Source organism: Lagenorhynchus albirostris, chromosome 19, assembly GCF_949774975.1.
Source record: "Lagenorhynchus albirostris chromosome 19, mLagAlb1.1, whole genome shotgun sequence".
Lineage (NCBI taxonomy): Eukaryota > Metazoa > Chordata > Mammalia > Artiodactyla > Delphinidae > Lagenorhynchus > Lagenorhynchus albirostris.
Window position 1 is genome coordinate 49,595,145 of NC_083113.1, and position 22,094 is coordinate 49,617,238.

Here is a 22,094-nt window from a genome sequence, read left to right on the forward strand (position 1 = left end):
GCACTCAGTATCTTGGCAACTTTGGTCAAGTTATTTGACAGATATTTCACTCAGCTCGGGCTGTCATAACAGAATAATCGAGACTGGGGGGCTTAAACGACAGAAATTTATTTCCTCAGAGTTCTGGAGGCTCCAGGTCCAAGATCAGTGTACCATCATGGTCACGTTCTACTGAGAGCTCTCTTCCTGGCTGTCCTCAACTGACCTTTCCCAGATAAATGCACGTGAAGAAAAGGAGCTCCCTCTCTTTCTCTTCTTACAAGGCCGCTAATCCCCTCATGGTGGTCTCACCCTCAATGAACCATTCTAACCCTAATTATCCCCCAAAGGTCCCATCTCTGAATACAGTTATATTGGGGGTTAGGGCTTCAACATACGAACTTTGAAGAGGCAGGGGAAATCACACCCAATCAGTCCATAGCAGCAGACTTTCAGTTTCTGTTTTCCTATTAAAAGTGGGCACTTCAACACAACATTGTAAATCAACTATATTCCAATTAAAAAAATATTTTTTTTTAAAAGCAGAGACTTCAGGGGAGACCTTCAAGATGGTGGAGGAGTGAGATGTGGAGATCACCTTCCTCCCCACAAATACATCAGAAATACATCTACATGTGGAACAACTCCTACAGAACACCTTCTGAATGCTGGTAGAAGACCTCAGACTTCCCCAAAGGCAAGAAACTCCCCACGTACCTGGGTAGGGCAAAAGAAAAAAGAAAAAACAGAGACAAAAGAATAAGGAAAGGACCTGCTGCTCTGAGAGAGAGCTGTGAAGAAGGAAAGGTTTCCACACACTAAGAGCCCCTTCGCGGGCGGAGACTGCAGGTGGCGGTGGGGAAGCTTCGAAGCCACAGAGGAGAGCACAGCAACAGGGGTGCGGAGGGCAAAGCAGAGAGATTCCTGCACAGAGGATCGGTGCCCACCAGCACTCACCAGCCCGAGAGGCTTGTCTGCTCACCTGCCTGGGCGGGCGGGGCTGGGAGCTGAGGCTCGGGCTTCGGAGGTCAGACCCCAGGGAGAGAAGTGGGGTTGGCGGCGTGAACACAGCCTGAAGAGGTAAGGGCACCACGGCTAGCCGGGAGGGAGTCTGGGAAAAAGTCTGGACCTGCCAAAGAGGCAAGAGACTTTTTCTTCCCTCTTTGTTTCCTGGTGCTCGCGGAGAGGGGATTAAGAGTGCTGCTTAAAGGAGCTCCAGAGACGGGCGCGAGCCGCGGCTATCAGCACAGACATCAGAGACGGGCATGAGATGCTAAGGCTGCTGCTGCTGCCACCAAGAAGCCTGTGTGCAAGCACAGGTCACTGTCCACACCTGCCCTCCCAGGAGCCTGTGCAGCCCACCACTGCCAGAGTCCCGTGATCCAGGGACAACTTCCCTGGGAGAACACACAGCACACCTCCAGCTGATGCAACGTCATGTCGGCCTCTGCCGCCGCAGGCTCACCCTGCCCTCCGCGCCCCTCCCTCCCCCCCGCCCCGGCCTGAGTGAGCCAGAGCCCCGAATCAGCGGCTCCTTTAACCCCCGTCCTGTCTGAGCAAAGAATAGACGCCCTCCGGCGCCCTACACGCAGAGGTGGGGCCAAATCCAAAGCTGAGCCCCGGGGAGCTGTGAGAACAAAGAAGAGAAAGGGAAATCTCTCCCAGCAGCCTCAGAAGCAGTGGATTAAATCTCCACAATCAACTTGATGTACCTGCATCTGTGGAATACCTGAATAGACAAGGAATGATCCCCAATTGAGGCGGTGGACTTTGGGAGCAACTGTAGACTCTGGGTTTGCTTTCTGCGTCCAATCTGCTTCTGGTTTTATGTTTATCTTTGTGTATTGATTTCATTGCTCTCTTCCTTTTTTTTTTTATATACATATATATATTTTTTCCTTTTTATCTTTTTGTGAGGGGGTATGTGTATGCTTCTTTGTGTGATTTTGTCTGAATAGCTTTCCTTTTACCATTTGTCCTAGGGTTCTATTTATTTTTTAACTACTTAAAAAATTGTTTTTAATAATTTTTTTAATTTTAATAACTTAATTTTATTTATTTTACTTTTTTCTTCCTTTTTCACCCCTTTTCTTCGGAGCTGTGTGACTGACAGGGTCTTGGTGCTCTGGCCTGGTGCCTCTGAGGTGGGAAAGCTGAGTTCAGGACACTGGTCCACCAGAGACCTCCTGACTCCATGTAATAACAAACTGCGAAATCTCTCTCAGAGATCTCCATCTCAACGCTACGACCCAGTGCCAATCAACGACCAGCAAGCTACAGTGCTGGACACCCTATGCCAAACAACTAGCAAGACAGGAACACAACCCCACCTATTAGCAGAGAGGTTGCCTAAAATCATAATAAGGTCACAGGCACCCCAAAACACACCACCGATGCCGACTAGCCCACCAGAAAGACAAGATCCAGCCTCATCCACCAGATCAGAGGCACCAGTCCCCTCCACCAGGAAGCCTAAACAATCCACGGAACCAACCTGGGCCACTGGGGGGAGATAGCAAAAACAATGGTAACTATGAACCTGCAGCATGTGAAAAAGGAGACCACAAACACAGTAAGTTAAGCAAAATGGGAAGACAGAGAAACACACAGCAAGTGAAGGAGCAAGGCAAAAACCCACCAGATCTAACAAATGAAGAGGAAATAGGCAGTCTACCTGAAAAAGAATTCAGAGTAATGACGGGAAAGATGATCCAAAATCTTGGAAATAGAATGGAGAAAATACAAGAAACGTTTAACAAGGACCTAGAAGAACTAAAGAGCAAACAAACAGAAACAACACAATAAATGATATTAAAATTTCTCTAGAAGGAATCAATAGCAGAATAACTGAGGCAGAAGAACGTATAAATGACCTGGAAGATAAAATAGTGGAAATAACTACCACAGAGCAGAATAAAGAAAAAAGAATGAAATGAATTGAGGACAGTCTCAGAGACCTCTTGGACGACATTAGACACACCAACATTCGAATTATAGGGGTCCCAGAAGAAGAAGAGAAAAAGAAAGGTTCTGAGAAAATATTTGAAGAGATTGTAGTTTAAAACTTCCCTAATATGGGAAAGGAAACAGTCAATCAAGTCCAGGAAGCACAGAGACTTCCATACAGGATAAATCCAAAGAGAAACATGCCAAGACACATACTAATCAAACTATCAAAAATTAAATACAAAGAAAAAATATTAAAAGCAGCAACAGAAAAACAACAATTAACATACAAGGGAATCTCCATAAGGTTAACAGCTGATCTTTCAGCAGAAACTCTCCAAGCCAGAAGGGAGTGGCAGGACATATTTAAAGTGATGAAAGGGAAAAACCTACAAATCAGATTACTCTACCCAGCAAGGATCTCATTCAGATTTGATGGAGAAATTAAAAACTTTACAGACAAGCAAAAGCTAAGAGAATTCAGCACCACCAAACCAGCTTTACAACAAATGCTAAAGGAACCCCTCTAGGCAGGAAACACAAGAGAAGGAAAACACCTACAATAATAAACCCAAAACAATTAAGAAAATGTTAATAGGAGCATACATATTGATAATTACCTTAAATGTAAATGGATTAAATGCTCCCACCAAAAGACGTAGACTGGCTGAATGGATACAAAGACAAGACCCGTATATATACTGTCTACAAGAGACCCACTTCATACCAAGGGAAACATACAGACTGAAAGTGAGGGGATGGAAAAAGATATTCCATGCAAATGGAAAACAAAAGAAAGCTGGAGTACCAATTCTCATATCAGAGAAAATGGATTTCAAAATAAAGACTATTACAAGAGACAAAGAAGGACACTACAGAATGATCAAAGGATCAATCCAAGAAGAAGATATAACAATATTTATGCACCCAACATAGGAGCACCTCAATACATAAGGCAAATGCTAACAGCCATAAGAGGGGAAATCAACAGTAACACAATCAGATTATGGGACTTTAACACGCCACTATCACCACGGACAGATCATCCAAAATGAAAATAAATAAGGAGACACAAGCTTTAAATGATACATTAAACAAAATGGACTTAATTGATCTCTATAGGACATTCCATACAAAAACAACAGAATATACTTTCTTTACAAGTGCTCATGGAACATTCTCCAGGACAGGTCATATCTTGGGTCACAAATCAAGCCTTGGTAAATTTATGAAAACTGAAATTGTATCAAGTAGCTTTTCAGACCACAATGCTATGAGACTAGGTATTAATAACAGGAAAAAAATCTGTAAAACATACAAACACATGGAGGCTAAACAATACACCATTAAATAACCAAGATATCAGTGAAGAAATCAAAGAGGAAATCAAAAAATACCTAGAAACAAATGACAATGAAAACACAACGACCCAAAACCTATGGGATGCAGCAAAAGCAGTTCTAAGAGGGAAGTTTACAGCAGTACAATCCTACCTCAAGAAACAAGAAACATCTCAAATAAACAACCTAACCTTACACCTAAAGAACTTAGAGAAAGAAGAACAAAAAACCTCCAAAGTTAGAAGGAAAGAAATAATAAAGATCAGATCAGAAATAAATAAAAAAGAAATGAAGAAACAATAGCAAAGATCAATAAAACTAAAACTTGGTTCTTTGAGAAGATAAACAAAATTGATAAACCATTACCCAGACTCATCAAGAAAAAAAGGGAGGAGACTCAAATCAATAGAATTAGAAGTGAAAAATAAGAAGTAACAACTGACATTTCAGAAATACAAAGGATCGTGAGAGATTACTACAAGCAACTATATGCCAATAAAATGGACAACCTGGAAGAAATGGACAAATTCTTAGAAAAGCACAACCTTCTGAGACTGAACCAGGCAGAGACAGAAAATATGAACAGACCAATCACAAGCACTGACATTGAGACTGTGATTAAAAATCTTCCAAGAAATAAAAGCCCAGGACCAGGTGGCTTCACAGGCGAATTCTATCAAACATTTAGAGAAGAGCTAACACCTATCCTTCTCAAACTCTTCCAAAATATAGCAGAGGGAGGAACACTCCCAAATTCATTCTACGAGGTCACCATCACCATGATACCAAAGCCAGACAAAGATGTCACAAAGAAAGAAAACTACAGGCCAATATCACTAATGAACATAGATGCAAAAACCCTCAACAAAATACTAGCAAACAGAATCCAACAGCACATTAAAAGGATCATACACCATGATCAAGTAGGGCTTATTCCAGGAATGCAAGGATTCTTCAGTATATGCAAATCAACCAATGTGAAAAACCATAACGAACTGAAGGAGAAAAACCATATGATCATCTCAATAGATGCACTAAAAGCTTTTGACAAAATTCAACACCCATTTATGATTAAAAAAAAAAACCTCCAGAAAGTAGGCATAGAAGGAACTTACCTCAACATAATACAGGCCATGTATGACAAACCCACAGCCAACACTGTTCTCAATGGTGAAAAACTGAAACCATTTCCTCTACGATCAGGAACAAGACAAGGTTGTCCACTCTCACCACTATTATTCAACATAGTATTGAATAATAGTGGTGAGAGTGGACAACCTTGTCTTAACCACAGCAATCATAGAAGAAAAAGAAATAAAAGGAATCCAAATCGGAAAAGAAGAAGTAAAGCTGTCACTGTTTGCAGATGACATGATCCTATACATAGAGAATCCTAAAGACTCTACCAGAAAACTACTAGAGCTAATCAATGAATTTAGTAAAGTAGGAGGATACACAGTTAATGCACAGAAATCTCCTTCATTCCTATACACTAATGATGAAAAATCTGAAAGAGAAATAAAGGAAACACTCCCATTTACCACTGCAAAGGGAATAAAATACCTAGGAATAAACCTACCTAAGGAGACAAAAGACCTGTATGCAGAAAACTATAAGACACTGATGAAAAAAATTAAAGATGATACAAACAGATGGAGAGATACACCATGTTCTTGGATTGGTACAATCAACATTGTGAAAATGACTCTACTACCCAAAACAATCTACAGATTCAATGCAATCTCTATCAAATTACCAATGGCATTTTTCACAGAACTAGAACAAAAAATTTCACCATTTGTATGGAAACAGAAAGGACCCCAAATATCCAATGCAATCCTGAGAAAGAAAAACGGAGCTGGAGGAACCAGGCTCCTGGACTTCAGACTATACTACAAAGCTACAGTAATCAAGACGGTAAAAAAAAAAAAAAAAGTATGGTACAGGAACAAAAACAGAAATATAGATCAATGGAACAGGATAGAAATCCCAGAGATAAACCCATGCACATATGGTCACCTTATTTTTGATAAAGGCAGCAAGAATATACAATGGAGAAAAGACAGCCTGTTCAATAAGTGGTGCTGGGAAGACTGGACAGCTACATGTAAAAGAATGAAATTAGAACACTCCCTAACACCATACACAAAAATAAATTCAAAATGGATTAAAGACCTAAATGTAAGGCCAGATACTATAAAACTCTTAGAGGAAAACATAGGCAGAACACTCTATGACATAAATCACAGCAAAATTCTTTTTGACCCACCTCCTAGAGAAATGGAAATAAAAACAAAAATAAACAAATGGGACCTAATGAAACTTAAAAGCTTTTGCACAGCAAAGGAAAGCATAAAGAAGATGAAAAGACAACCCTCAGAATGGGAGAAAATATTTGCAAACAAAGCAACTGACAAAGGATTAATCTCCAAAATTTACAGGCAGCTCTTGCAGCTCAGTATCAAAAAAACAAACAACCCAATCCAAAAATGGGCAGAAGACCTAAATAGACATTTCTCCAAAGAAGATACACAGAGTGCCAACAAAAACATGAAAGGATGCTCAACATCACTAATCATTAGAGAAATGCAAATCAAAACTACAAGGAGGTATCACCTCACACTGGTCAGAATGGACATTATCAGAAAACCTACAAGCAATAAATGCAGGAGAGGGTGTGGAGAAAAGGGAACCCTCTTGCACTGTTTGTGGGAATGTAAATTGATACAGCCACTATGGAGAACAGTATGGAGGTTCCTTAAAAAACTACAAATAGAACTACCATATGACCCAGCAATCCCACTACTGGGCATATACCCTGAGAAAACCATAACTCAAAAAGAGTCATGTACCACAATGTTCATTGCAGCTCTATTTACAATAGCCAGGACATGGAAGCAACCTAAGTGTCCATCGACAGATGAATGGATAAAGAAGATGTGGCACATATACACAATGGAATATTACTCAGCCATAAAAAGAAACGAAATTGAGTTATTTGCAGTGAAGTGGATGGACCTAGAGTGTGTCATACAGAGTGAAGTAAGTCAGAAAGAGAAAAACAAATACCGTACGTTAACACATATATATGGAATCTAAAAAAAAAAGGTCACGGAGAACCTAGTGGCAGGATGGGAATAAAGACGTAAACCTACTAGAGAATGGACTTGAGGACATGGGGAGGGGGAAGGGTAAGCTGGGACACAGAGAGAGAGTGGCATAGACATATATACACTACCAAATGTAAAACCGATAGCTAGTGGGAAGCAGCTGCATAGCACAGGGAGATCACCTCAGTGCTTTGTGACCACCTAGAGGGGTGGGATAGGGAGGGTGGGAGGGAGAGATATGCAAGAGGAAGGACATATGGGGATACATGTGTGTATGTATATATATATATATATATATATAGCTGATTCACTTTGTTATAAAGCAGAAACTAACACAACATTGTAAAGCAATTATACTCCAATAAAGATGTTAAAAAAAATGGTTCTGAAGAACCTAGGGGCAGGACAGGAATAAAGATGTAGACGTAGAGAATGGACTTGAGGACACGGGGAGGGGGAAGGGTAAGCTGGGACGAAGTGAGAGAGTGGCATGGACATATATACACTACCAAATGTAAAACAGATAGCTAGTGGGAAGCAGCCGCATAGCACAGGGAGATCAGCTCAGTGCTTTGTGACCACCTAGAGGGGTGGGATAGGGAGGGTGGGAGGGAGATGCAAGAGGGAGGACATATGGGGATATATGTATATGTGTAGCTGATTCACTTTGTTATGAAGCAGAAACTAACACAACACTGTAAAGCAATTATACTCCAATAAAGATGTTAAGAAAGAAAAATAAAAAGCAGAAACTTCAGAACAGGGATGCAAAGTTTTTTTCTCTGAATTTTTGTGAGAACTGTGTAAAGCAGTACATAAGTACGGACTCCCTGTAGACCACACGTAATGGGAGATGGACAGATGTCAGGCTCCCCACCCTGCCTCTGGGATATCACGTCATTGGAGCCATTCATTCCTCTCACATAAAAGGTCAGCCCGAAGGAAGAGCCAACTAGGGCCATTCATTTCCAGACTCCGGATCTCAGATTCTCTATCTGTTTAAGCTCAGATCAGAGGTTTCCTAAAATCCCTCCACTTCTGATGTTCTCTTCCAATGCTTGTTTCATGTTATTACTGACATTGGCTTCTTAAAATAATTGATGTTTTATTTTACCCAGTATGCTGAATTTTAGTAGCAAGAAAACCGTGAAACCTAATTAAAGCTCTGAAATATAGACTTAGAACCAGATTTGATTATGTTATTATTTATCACAAATTATAAAAGATATATTCTAATATTTCTCACAACTCTTCTGATAATTTTCATTAGAAACGCTCTAGCATTTATCAGAATGGTTCAGTGCTAACTGCATAACATAATAACTAGCTAAAATGATAGAGAACATTCTTGAAAGGAGGATGACTTAGGCATATTATTGACGTCAAACACTTTGCTAGTTTTGCTTTATTCAGAAAACAAAATTATTTAACAAGTATTTTGTTAGTTATAAATTACATAAAAACAAAAGAAAGACCAAAACCAAACTGACAAACAAACCCAAAGGGGGATGCACTCAGAACTTTAACATTGAACAAGGTCTGTCACTACTAGGCTCACATGGTAAAACTGGCTTCCTTACGGACCACCCACTGTCATGAATATTATCTACAGGTCAATAAATCACAATATTGGTATTGTACATTGAAGACTAAAATTCCAAAGTTCCAATTTCTCCATATCTTGGTCAGTACTTGCTGTCTTTTGGGTTTTTATGGATAATGGTCATCCTAACAAGTGTGACTTGACAGCTCATTGTGGTTTTGATTTGCATTTACCTGAGGGTTAATGATACTGAGCATCTTTTTCATATCAGGTCATTAATCAGCTCATTTTAAAATTAGCTTCTTAGGGTTTTTTGTGTGTGTGTTTTTTTTTTTTTGCTATTGAGTTGTAGTGGTTCTTTATGTATTTTGCAAATTAACCCCTTATCTGGTATATAGTTGGCAAACATTTTCTCTCATTCCATAGCTTTGCTTTTCACTCTTGTTTGCTTCGCTGTGCCTTTTTGGTTTGATGGCATCTTACTTGTAAATTATTTTTGCTTTTGTCGCCTATGCTTTTGGTGTCATATCCATGAAATCATTGTCAAAACCAATGCCACTACAGAAAACAGTATAGATGTTTCTTTCTTTTTTTTATAAAGTTTTCAGTTTTGTTTATTTATTTATTTATTTATTATTTTTGGCTGCATTGTGTCTTCATTGCTGCACACGGGCTTTCCCTAGTTGCAGCGGGCAGGGGCTACTCTTTGTTGCGGTGCGCAGGTTTCCCATTGCAGTGGTTTCTCTTGTTATGGAGCATGGGATCTAGGTGCGCGGGCTTCAGTAGTTGTGGCAAACGGGCTCTAGAGCGCAGGCTCTGTAGTTTTGGTTCACGGGCTTAGTTGCTCCACGGCATGTGGGATCTTCCCAGACCAGGGCTCGAACCCGTGTCCCCTGCATTGGCAGGTGGATTCTTAACCACTGCACCACCAGGGAAGCCCTAGATATTTCTTTAAAAATTATAAACAGAACTATTTTATGATCCAGCAATCACACTCTTGGGTATTTATCCAAATGAACTGACATCAGCATTTCGAAGAGATATTAGCACCTTAATGTTCAATGGAAGCACTATTCACAGTAGCCAAGATGTGGAAACAATCTAAATATCCTTTGACGAATGGATAAAAAAAATGTGGCATATACATACAATGGAGTATTATTCAGCCTTACAAAGGAGTGAAATCCTGCCATTGGCAACAACATGGATGAACCCTGGGGGCCTTATGCTAAGTGAAACAAGCCAGTGTGAGGACAAACATGGCATGACTCCACTTATATGAGGAAACTAAAACAGTCAAGCTCATAGAAGCAGAGAGTAGAACGGTGGTTATTTGGGGCTGGAGGAAGGGGGGAAATGGGGAGTTGCTAATCAATGGGAATAAATCTGAAGTATGCAAGATGCATCCTTAGAGAGATCCACTGCACAACATTGTTTCTATAACCAACAACACTGTACTTTACGTTTAAAAATTTAAGAGGGGGCTTCCCTGGTGGCGCAGTGGTTGAGAGTCCGCCTGCCGATGCAGGCGACACGGGTTCGTGCCCCGGTCCGGGAAGATCCCACATGCCGCGGAGCGGCTGGCCCCGTGAGCCATGGCCGCTGAGCCTGCGCGTCCGGAGCCTGTGCTCCGCAACGGGAGAGACCACAACAGTGAGAGGCCCACACACCGCAAAAAAAAAAAAAAAAAAAAAAATTTAAGAGGGAGATTTAATGTTAAGTATTCTTGCTACAGTAAAAGACTAAAATTAGCAGCCAGTAGGCTAAGACTTTGAGCATGACCTTCAGTAAAAAAATAAATAAATCAGTGAAGAAACAAGAAAGTTAGTCTAATTAACAGCTTCAGAAGCTTTTTCTTTAACAATAATCCTCAGATACCCCAGCATTAAGCTGGCATCATCACGGAGGAGGATGGTGAATGCTTCTTTCCCATTTTGCTCTGTGTACTTTTCAACTGTTAAAATCTTTTAAAAGTATCTATCCAAGCATGGTTTGTGGAAAAGACATAAAAAGCTAAAGAAAGAAGAAAAAAACATATTATGCATCGGGACTCATTTGAATGATTTATTTTAAAATGTTACTGAAAAAAAGAAAGAAAATTCTTTAGTACACAGAATCCATCTCTGAAATCCTTTGGGGAGATACAAATTTATTTTGCACACATAATCTGGCAATAAAATTATGGCATACTCATACAAACATTTTCTAAAATAATGCAAATCACTAGGTAATTTCCAGATCTCCATATTATTTGCATATTTAGCACAGGCTACTTCTAGAAATCGATTCTGCAGAAGGACTAGGATGTGTGCACACAAAAAAAGAATAACGCTAGGAGTTATTAAATGATGACTATGCCTCTCTTTTTACCTCATTTAATACTGACAAATACCCTTTCCTACAGATTACTCCTCTCCCCACAAATGACCCCACATGATGATTCTCAAGGGAACCATTATCAGGAGAGGAGGCGGCATGTGCCTTGCTGTTTGTCCTGACCATAATGTCTGGGAAGTAGTCACACCATTTACAGAAAGAGGAAGAGCTGGAGAAGTCCTAATTTGAGAAATAATATAACAAATTAAGATTTGGAATGCCGTGTTTAAAGTGACATTAAATCATCCACAGTTAGATTTCTAGAGGTTTAAAAAAAAATCCTTCTCTTAGAGAAAAATTTTACAAGGAGACAGAGGGTACAAAGAGGTGAAGGTGAAATCTAGGCAAGTTCACTGTCATGATTTTTAAGGACGAAGGGATTTTTAAAGCTTAGGGCAATGTATTAGCTTCGGATTGCTGTTGCTGTAACAACTTACCCCAAATGCAGTCACTTAACTCAAAACAATTACCTTATAATTCAAAAGAGAAAAAAATATAAAATGGGTCTCACTGGGCTAAAATCAAGGTGTTTGCAGAGCTGTGTTCCTTCTGGAAACAGTGAAGAATCTCCCAGGGGAGAACATGTTTGCTTGCCTTTTCCTGCGTCTAGAGGCTGCCTGCCTTACTTGACGCACGGTCCCCTTCACCTTTAAGCCAGAAACTGCATCACTCTGACCTCTGACTCTGTGGTCATGTTGTCTCTCACTCTGACTCTCCTATCTCCCTTTCCCTTTTAAAGACCTTTGTGTTTAGATCGGGCCCACCCAGATAACCCAGGACAATCTCCCTACCTCAAGATCCTTTACCTAATCATATATTTGCAAAGTCCCCTTTGCCATGTAAGGTAACACACAGGTTCTGGGATTTAAATGCTGACATATTTGAAGGGCCATTATTAGGCTGTCAACCACAGAGACAGTTATAAACACATATGGATGTTAGTGAGATATCAAGAGGGGAAAGAGAAGGTGTGGAGGGGAAATGAAAATGAAGATGGAGATTCTCATTCAAATAGCTTATCAGTGTAAGGAAGAAGAAAGTCAGATGACTAAATAGCTATCTCAGTTGCCCCTTATAGACCATGAGATATTTTTTAGACTTAAGTCTAAATATACATTAGTGGGACTTCCCTGGTGACAAAGTAGTTAAGAATCGCCTGCCAATGCAGGGAACACAGGTTTGAGCCCTGGTCCGGGAAGATCCCACATGCCGCGGAGCAACTAAGCCCATGTGCTACAACTAGTGAACCCGCGCTCTAGAGCCCACGCTCCACAACAAGAGAAGCCACCGCAATGAGAAGCCCGCACACCACAAAGAAGAGTAGCCCCCGCTCACTCCAACTAGAGAAAGCCTGTGCGCAGCAACAAAGACCCAACATGGCCAAAAATAAATAAATAAAGTAAATAAAACTAAATTTATAAATATACATTAGTATACATGTTTTACCAATATTTTTTCTTTTTTTTTTTTTGCGGTACACGGGCCTGTCACCACTGCGGCCCCTCCCGTTGCGGAGCACAGGCTCCGAATGCGCAGGCCCAGCGGCCATGGCTCACGGGCCCAGCCGCTCTGTGGCAGGCGGGATCCTACCGGACCGGGGCACGAACCCGCGTCCACCGCATCGGCAGGTGGACTCTCAACCACTGCGCCACCAGGGAAGCCCATATTTTTTCTTTTTTAAAAAAAATATTTTTTTCTTTTTCTTTGTTTTTTTAATTTTTTAAAATATTTTTTCTAAGGTAAAATTTCCATTAGCAAAATGCATGGATCTTACAAAATGCATAATTTGATGAATTTTGATAGGTGTATACACGTGATTAACCACCACACCAATCAAGATAAAGAATTTTTCCACTCTAAAATAAAATGTCCGCAGATGTTCCATTTCTAGTAATATCATAAATATATATGTATGCATGTATATACACACACACACACATATATATATATACACACGTGTTGGAGTCTCATAAGGTTTATATATATACACCTTTCTACCAATGTATTTAGAAATTCTCAAAGGATAAGGACACTAACATCCTAACACCAGGCTAGAACACTTGCCTACAACATTCTGATAAACAACCTCAATTAAGTTTTTTTCCTATATTAAGTTGTTGATACCTACTTTTTAGGAAAATATTTTAGTTTATATTTGAGATCTCAGAAACAAAATCAATGCTAGTATAGTATTCCACTGTCTACTTTATATTATTCTGTGTATCTACTTTTATTTACCAAGAATGCTGCTAGTACCAATCACCAGTTTTTACTTTTAGTAAAGTGTTTCCAGGCACTTGTTGGTGTCTAAATGAGACAACAACTAAGCTATAAAATCATCTAAGACAAGTGATTGATAAAATTCTGGAAAATGAGGACTGACCAAGTTAAAACTGTATATTGATCTTGAGTGGAGTTCATAAATCTAACTAAGTTGGAGAAAAACAAATAAACAAAGCAGTTCACCTGGAATTTTAGAAAAGGGCAGTAAGAAAAAATAAATATTTTTTTGCCTGCCTTGCAGGGAATCAATTCCAGAAGGGAAGTTCTATGATCCAATGGATATCATGGAACCCCTGCCAAAAGCCTCGGGGAGCATAATCCTCATGAGTTTTAGAGACAATGAGAGAAAAATGTTCCCAGATAAACAAAGAAGCCGACAGCATCACATCACGGTGGTGTTGGCATTACTGAACCGATCAAGATGAAAGCCAGGGCCAGAGTCCTACGCAAACTGGCGGAAGAGGCAAAATCAATGCAAATGACTTGAAGGTCGAAAGTCAGAAGCCCTGGCTGAGAGATAGAGCTAAACGTCACGCAGATATGAGGATGGTCTCAGAGGGAATGAGCGGTTTAGGTGAAGCAGCTCACAATTGACAAAAGGGACTGTCTGCCACGTTAAACGCTTATTAGCAGTGCTTATGACTCCATGCTTGGAGAAAGCCGAGGCTTAAATTTAACTATTCAAATCTTGGTTACTTTCATGCAACAATCTTTGGGACAAAGAGGTGAGGGCTCTTTTGCTCAAATTTAATGTACATAAAAAAGCAGCTGAGGGACTCCCCTGGCAGTCCAGTGGGTAAGACTCCGAGTTTCCACTGTAGGGGGTCACGGGTTCGATCTTTGGTCAGGGAACTAAGATCCCTCATGCCACATGGTGTAGCCAAAAAAAAGTTGATGTGTCAGTAAAAGAATGCAATTTTCAAAACATGGGCTTTTGTGCCAGATGGTCCAGGGTTTGAGTCTCCTATGCCCCTATGTTAACTGTAGAAACAAGACTAAAGCTGTCATACTAAGGAGATTTAAAAAAAAAAAGAATCCTATCTAGATTTAGATGATGCATATCCTTACGCGAGAGTCTGTCTTCTGGTTGTTTGAATTCATCCTAATATTCAGTTGATGTTGCTACTTTACACAGTAATGGTCAAGTGATGCTTTTTGTTTTTTTAATCGACTGAATACACATATACCCATATATCACGCACACCTGTGTTTATATGTCTACAAACCCAATTTAAAAAACCATAAAACAGTGGTGCCTAACTTAGTAACTTAGTAATAAGCCTGAAATTGTTATAAGCACAAACACGTTAGCTGACTTTTAAAAGAATACTACCACTTGTAAGCAAATACTTTTTAAAGAATAAAAACTTCTGCATACAAATTTTGTTATTGATGCTTCTTATTTTTAATGGAATAAAGAAAGTTCTATTGTCATAATCTTGTGGGTATAATTAGTGCTGACATTTTATCACTTCGGCATTATGATTTAGTAGAAGTTTAATATTTAATTCTAAAATATGCTCGGAAACGCTGCTCAGAACACTTTGGGCAACAGCAATACATGCTGCAGATTCAAGAGGGAAATAGAGAAAATCTATTAGTGTTCAGAGTTGATGGCCATTTAAATCCTTCACACATCAGTGGAAGAATGGATTTCTTAGTACTGGAAAGCACGATGCCTACGTGCACATTATAGATTTGTAATTAAATTAAAACTTCAAATTTCACTGAAAACTTATACAATTAAAGGCTTTTGCGAATGTGTAATCTTCATGCATTAAGTAAAACTTTGTATTTTGTTCTGTTGATCTTTGCAATGACCTTATCCTAGAACATTACATGGTATTGAGTTTTTAAATGGCAGCGTAGGAAAAAGTCCCTCAAAAATCAATTCAATTGATTTCCATTCATGCAGATGCACTACGTTTTACACTGGTGGATGTTCTTCTCTCCAAGTAGATTAGACTCAGACTGAAGACCAACATTCTACCCAGTCCCACTTCCCTCCCACATTTCTGAGACTGTCTCAGAACAGACTTGAATAAACAACATGACAATATGTATTCTGTCAAGTGATTCGTTTCCTTTTTTAAAAATCTGAGCTTGCTGTAATAAAATGGATTACATTAATGATAAACTACAAAAACAAATAATTATACAAACATATAATAATGAAACATTTATGAAACCAGATAAAATGTGACACATTTATTGCCTATAAAATAGTTTCTTGAGGGCGGAGCTCAAGATGGGGGAGTAAGAGGATATGGAGCTCACCTCCCCCCACAAACACATCAAAAATCCATCTACGTGGGGAACAGTTCTCACTGAAAACTAACCGGAAGCTGGCAGACCTGCACAACCAAGGCTGGAAGAAAGACCCACTCATAACTGGGTAGGAAGGGAAGAAAAGTAATAGGGTCAGGACCACTGCCCCTGGGAGTGGATGTGGCACTAAAGGGAGACTGCATCGGCGGAAACCGGCTCTGGGGAGTGAGTGGGTCGAAACACTGACTGGGCACCCTAGTCCCGGGATCCTACACAGAGAAGACAAGCCCCCTTGACTGACTAGAGGACCACTGGGACAGACAGAAAGACTGGAGAAGCCGGACTCTGCTCGTGAGAAGGCCACCCGTGCTGGTTTGCACCTGAGGGAGGGCAGAGAGAGGTCTGTCCTAGTGGCTGCCAGGTTTTCCTGTGACAGCCTTGCCAAGCACTACAGCTCAAGACAAGCGAATGCTCTGCTCCCACTCAGAGAATGCCACGGTGTGGCACTGCATCTGGGCTCCCATGACCAGGGAAAGACTTGAACGTGGGCTGTGTCTGAGCTGAGCAGAGCACACTGGACCTCTGTATGCACACAGGCCCTTCCCCTCCTCTGAAGCAGATATCCTGGTCTGGGGAGAGAGAAGAACACACACTTAAAGGTAACAGAGACGGCTCAAGCCCAACCCTCAGGTCTTCTGCCTCCAGAACCTGGGATCAGACTCCACCCCTAATAGGGCAATGACAGCCACTGAGCAGAGAGGAAGCCCAGTCTCATGCCTGGTGCTGGCTCTAGCCCCTCCATCTCCAGCTCCACCTCCTACCAAGATGAGAACTAAAGCAAACCCAGAGAAGAGACGCAACTGGCATCCACATCAAATATAGCCTTCCCACCAAAAGCAGTGGGCATAGACAATCTTCACAGGGACACTCCCACATAAGAATACCTCTTCAAGACGGCAATAAGTAACTGTTTCGCCTGAATTCATAGAGGCAGAGAAAGTTAAGTAAAATTAGAAGGCAGAGGAACTACTCTCAAATGAAAGAAAACTCCCCCAAAAATTAATGAAACAGAAATAAACAATTTACCAAAGAATTCAAAACATTGGTAATAAAAATGTTAACCGAATTAGGAAAAAGAATTGATCCAAACATTTTAACAAGGAACTAGAAAATATTTTTAAAAAAACAAAAATAAATAATTCAATAGCTGAAATAAAAAACACACTAGAGGGAATGAATAGCAGACTAAGCGACACAAAAGAATGCATAAGTGATCTGGAAGATAGAAAAATGGAAATCGGCCAACAAGAACAGAAGAAAAACAAATTTTAAAAAATCAAAGCAGGAAGAGGGATGGGATATGGGGATTTATGTATATGTATAGCTGATTCACTTTCTTATACAGCAGAAACTAACACACCATTGTAAAGCAATTATATTCCAATAAAGATGTTAAAGAAAACTTAAAGCAGGGCTTTCCTGGTGGCGCAGTGGTTCAAGCAGGGTACCTACCAATGCAGGGTACACGGGTTCAAGCCCTGGTCCGGGAAGATCCCATATGCCATGGAGCAACTAAGCCTGTGCGCCACAACTACTGAGCCTGCTCTCTAGAGCCCGTGAGCCACAACTACTGAGCCCATGTGCCTAGAGCCCATGCTCCTCAACAGGAGAAGCCACTGCAATGAGAAGCCCATGCACCACAACAAAGAGTAGCCCCCGCTTGCCACAACTAGAGAAAGACCTCATGCAGCAATGAAGACCTAATGCAGCCAAAAATAAAATTAATTAATTTTTAAAAATTAAAGCAATCCAAGTTATCTCTGAGATAACATTAAATATTCCAACATTTGCATTATAGAGGTTCCTGAAGGAGAAGAATCTGGGATAAAAAATATATTTGAAGAAATTATGGCTGAAGACTTCCCTAACCTGAAGAAGGCAATAGATATCCAGGTAGAGGAAGCACAGAGGGTCCCAAACAGACCCACACAAAGACATATCATAATTAAAATGGCAAAAGTTAAACATAAATAGAGAATTCTAAAGGCAGCAAGAGAAAAATAAAGAGTCACAAGGGAATTCTCATAAGGCTGTCAGCTGGTTTCTCTGCAGAAACTTTGCAGACCGGAAGGGAGTGGAATGATATATCCAAAGTGCTGAAAGGAAAAAACTTGCCATCTGGGATACTATACCCAGCAAAATTATCATGTAGAATAGAAGGAGAGATAAAGAACTTCCCAGAAAAGCAAAAACTAAAAGAATTCATCACTACTAAAGCTACCCTAAAATAAATGTTGAAGTGTCTTCTCCAAATGGAAAAAATAAGAATCGACAGGAAAGGGAAAATCCCATTAGGAAAGGTAAATATGTAGTAAGGACTGAAGATCACTTAAATAAGCCAGTGTGTAGATTAAAAGACAAAAATGTGTAGGGCTTCCCTGGTGGCGCAGTGGTTGAGAGTCCGCCTGCCGATGCAGGGGACGCGGGTTCATGCCCCGGTCCGGGAAGATCCCACATGCCGCGGAGCGGCTGGGCCCGTGAGCCATGGCCGCTGAGCCTGCGCGTCCAGAGCCTGTGCTCCGCAACGGGAGAGGCCACAACAGTGAGAGGCCCGCATACCGTAAAAAAAAAAAAAAAGACAAAAAAGTGTAAAAGCAACTATAATTACAATAAAGTGATAAACTTGAAGATATAAAATGTATCAAAACCACAAAATGGTGGGGAGAGGAGTAAAAAAATGTAGATCTTTTAGAATGTGTATGAACTTAAATGACTACCAGTTTAAAACAAGTAGACATAATTATGGGTCAACATACATGAACCTCATGATGACCACAAATCAAAAACCTCCAATAGATACACAAAAAACAAAAAGAAAGGGACCCAAGGATACTACTAAAGAAAATCATCAAACCATAATGGAAGAAAACAAAAAGAAAATCAACAGAGAAGAACTACAAAAATAACCAGAAAACAAGTTATAAAATGGCAATAAATACATGCTTATCAATAATTACTTTAAATATCAATGTACTAAATGCTCCAATTGAAAGACACAGGGTGGCTGATTGGATAAAAAAGACAAGAGCTTTCAATATGCTGCCTGCAAGAGACTTACTTCAGGGCTAAACACACTCAAACTGAAAACAAGAGTAAGGAAAAAGATCTTTCACACAAACAGAAGCAACACCAAAGCAGAGGCAGCAATGTTCATCAGACAAAATAGACTTTAAAACAAAGGTTATATAACAAAAGACAGATGAGGTCATTATATAATGATAATGGGATCAATACAATAAGAGGATATTATACTCGTTAACATATATGCACCCAATACCAAAATATATAAAGCAAATACTAAAAGAAATAAAGGGAGAAATTGACAAAAATACAATAATAGTAGAGGACTTTAACATGCCATTGACATTAATGGACAGATCCAGACAGAAAATCAATAAGGCAACAGTGGTTTTAAATGACACAGTAGATCAGCTGAATTTAATAGATATCTATAGGACATTATATGCAAAAACAAAAGAACACACAGTCTTTTCAAGTGCAAATGGAACATTCTCCAGGACAGATCACATACTAGGCCACACAATGAGCCTCAAAAGACTTAAGAGGATAGAAATTATATCAAGCATTTATTCTGACCGCAATGGTATAAAACTAGAAATCAATCTTGGAAAGAAAAACAGGAAAAAAAACATGTGGAGACTAAATGACATATTCAATACTGCTAAAAAACCAATGGGTCAATTACAAAATCAAAGAGGAAATCAGAAAATTCCTGAAGACAAATATAAATGGAAACATGAAAATTCAAAATCTATGGGATGTAGCAAAAGTAGTTCTAAGAAGAGGAAAGTTTATAGTGATACAGGCCTTCCTCTAGGAACAAGAAAAATCTCAAATAAACAACCTAACCTACCACCTAAAAGAATTAGAAAAAGAACAAAGCCCACAGTCAGCAGAAGAAAGAAAATAATAAAGGTTAAAGAGGAAATAAAGTCAAAAAAACAGAAAAGGTCAATGAAACCAAGAACTGGTTTTTTTAAAAGATAAAGAAAATTGATAAACCTTTATCCAGGCTCACTAAGAATAAAAGAGAGGGGACCCAAATAAATAAAATAAGAAATTAAAAATGAGAAACAACAATCAATACCACAGAGATACAAAAAATAATCACAAAAATATGACAGTTATATGCCAGTAAATTGGACATCCTAAATGAAGTGAACAAATTTCTAGAAACATAAAACCTGCCAAGACTGAATCAAGAAGAAACAGACAATTTGAACAGACTAATCACTAGTAGCGAAATTGAATTTGTAATAAAAAAAACTTCTAGCATACAGAAGTCCAGGACCAGATGGCTTCACATGGGAATTCTACCAAACATATTTATATATACGTATATATATATACACACACACACACACACACACATATATATATATATATACATTAAAAAAACTAATACCTATCCTTCTTAAAGTATTCTAAAAAATTGAAGAGGGTGGAATATTCCCAAATTCATTCTTCGAGGCCACATTACCCTGATACAAAAAACAGACAAAGACACTACCAAAGAAAAAAGAAAAAAGGAAAGAAAATTACAAGGCAATATCTCCAATAAACACAGGTGCAGAAATCCCCAATCCAACAATATATAAAAAGGATCACACACCATGAACAAGTTGGAATTATTCCAGGGACATAAAGACGGTTCAACATTCGCAAATCAATCAACGTGATACACTACATTAATAAAAGGAGGGATAAAAACCACGTGATCATCTCAATAGAGGCAGAAAAAGCACCTGACAAAATTTAACGTCCATTCATGATAAACAAACTCTCATCAAAGTGGGTATAGAGGGAACATATCTCAACATAATAAAGGCCATTTATGACAAATGCACAGCCAACATCATACTCAACAGTGAAAAGCTGAGAGCCTTTCTTGTAAATTCAGGATCAAGACAAGGATGTCCACTCTCACCACTTCTATTCCACATAGTATTTGAAGTCCTAGCCAAAGCAATCAGACAAGAAAAAGAAATAAAAGGTATCCAAATTCAAAGGGAAGAGGTAAAATTGTCACTATTTGCCTAAAGTCTCCACCCCAAAACTATGAGAACTAATAAATAAATTCTGCAAAATTGCAGGATTCAAGATTAATATGGAATATGTTGTGTTTCTATACACTAATAATGGACTATCAGAAAACGTTTTTTAAAATCCCACTTAAAATCACATCTAAAAGAATAAAATACCTAGGAATAAACTTAACCAAGTAGGTGAAAGACCTATACTCTGAAAACTATAAAACATTAATGAAGGAAACTAAAGATGATACAAAGAAATGGAAAGATATCCCATGCTCTTGGATTGGAAGAATATTGTTAAAATGGCCATACTACCCAAAGCAATCTACAGATTTAATGCAATGTCTATCAAAATGCCCATGACATTTTTCACCGAACTAGAACAAATAATCCTAAAATTCACATGGAACAGCAAAAGATCCCCAACTGCCAAAGCAATCTTGAGGGAAAAAAAAGCTGGAGGTATCACTCTCCCAAACTTCAAACTATACTATAAAGCTACAGTAATCATAACAGCATGGTACTGAGACAAAAATAGACAGATAGATCAATGGAACATAATAGAGAGCTGAGAGATAAACGCATGCACCTATGGTCAATTAATCTATGACAAAGGACATGAGAATATACAATGGAAAAAAGACAGTCTCTTCAACAAGTGGGGCTGGGAAAACTGGACAGCTACATGTAAATCAATGAGAATAGAACATTTCCTCACACCATGTACAAAAATAGACTCAAAATGGATTAAAGACCTAAATATAAGATCTGAAACCATAAAAATCCTAGAAGAGAACATAGGCAGAACACTCTTTCACATAAATTGTAGCAATATTTCTTTGGATCTGTATCCTAAGCAAAAGAAATAAAAACAAAGATAAACAAATGGGACTTTATTAAACCTAAAAGCTTTTTGCACAGCAAAGGAAAACTTTGACAAAGTAAAAAGACAACCTACAGAATGGGAGAAAATATTTGCAAATGATATGACCCACAAGGGGTTAATTAATATCCTAAGTATATAAACAGCTCATACAACTCAATATCAAAAAACAATCCAAGCAAAAAATGGGCAACAGACCTGAACAGACATTTTTCCAAAGAGGACATACAGGCACATGGAAAGATGCTCAAC